This window comes from Eubalaena glacialis, chromosome 7, assembly GCF_028564815.1.
Source record: "Eubalaena glacialis isolate mEubGla1 chromosome 7, mEubGla1.1.hap2.+ XY, whole genome shotgun sequence".
Classification (NCBI taxonomy): Eukaryota; Metazoa; Chordata; class Mammalia; order Artiodactyla; family Balaenidae; genus Eubalaena; species Eubalaena glacialis.
In genome coordinates this window covers 98,308,236-98,309,528 of record NC_083722.1, presented here as the reverse complement: position 1 = coordinate 98,309,528, position 1,293 = coordinate 98,308,236, and the positions used below count along the sequence as shown (strand labels likewise).

General features: G+C 34.9%; 1 non-coding gene across 1 annotated transcript; it reads left to right on the top strand.

The window, feature by feature from the left end:
- The first annotated feature begins 446 nt into the window (after window positions 1-446).
- LOC133095801 (U6 spliceosomal RNA) lies at window positions 447-551 on the top strand. The gene has a single exon (XR_009701664.1). It is a non-coding gene; the product is annotated as a U6 spliceosomal RNA (small nuclear RNA).
- The last annotated feature ends 742 nt before the right edge of the window (window positions 552-1,293 follow it).

The following is a 1,293-nucleotide window of genomic DNA, read 5'->3' as shown; positions in this document are numbered from 1 at the left end:
AATATATTATTAATGTGCTAATAATTAATATAAACTTTTTTCTGATTTATATATAAAGTCGTATAAGTTTGCTCAGCAAGTGTTTGTCCATAAGACCTGGTCAACTCTGTGCTAAGAAAACCTAGTCTCCAACACCACAGAACTGAGAATCAGACTCTGAAGGGTGATGAGTGAAACTCCACTATTCTCTGCTTGGGCACCACCATTTCTCTAAAAGATTTCCTATCTTCTCCCTCTAAAATATCACTAATGTTATAAAGACATCTTGTAAAATAGAGATTTGTGCTTTTAAGTGGCTGGGGGTGGAGGAGCAGCTCTATACTCACCAAGAGTTTGCTGATCTTAGATTGGCTCAAGACTATTTCTGGGTTAATTGTTCTTTCTCTTTTTTATAATTTCTGCTGCATCTGAGAGAATAAGGGAGGTAATCAGAAATGCAATGGGTAGTGCCCACTTTGGCAAAATGAAGTAAAATTGGCCTGATACAAAGAAGATTAGCATAGAACTTGCATAAGGGTGACACAAATGTTTTTGAGACATTCCATTTTTTCTTCTTTTTTTATTGAAAAAAAGACATGAGAAACTACCTGGGATAATGGAAATGTTTTATATCTTGTTTTGAGTGACTACAACTATAAAAACTCATTAAACTGAACACAAGATCATTGTATTTTACTGAATATTAAGCATGCTTTAATTTTTAAAATGAGTGCCGTGAGAAGACTGAAACAATGATTTAACTCTGGGGTTTGCAGGGTTGACTGCCTTATATATAACTAAAGTTGAACAAATAGAGCACTAAGCATAAGCTTATTATACTTTATATAACAGATGAAACTGCATTGGAAAATCACATATTTATAAATTGAAGAGTTCATGAGAAAATGGAGGCCCAGAGATAAAACTGACTTTACAAATATTGCAACTGGAAGAAGAGCAGCACTAGAGGGAAAAGTATCCAAGAACATGCACGGATTGCTTACCGCATGCTAGGTACTGTATTGGCATTTCAAATTTCTTATTTCATGGATTGTTTATACCAACCCTATGAAGAAGTCGCTGCTAAAAATCCATTTTTACCTTTTGAACAATGACAGGTTAAGTGACCTACCCAAGGTTACAAAGCTAAAAATGGTAAAGCTAAATCTTGAGGCTCTATTTCTGATGTCAAAGTCAGTACTCTTGACAACCAAGGCATATTACTTCCATTCAGTCATTGTAGGTTAGCTTAGGCTAGTTTAATTATGCATGATGAGCCATTAAATGGCAACTTGAATCACATTGGCCACTCTA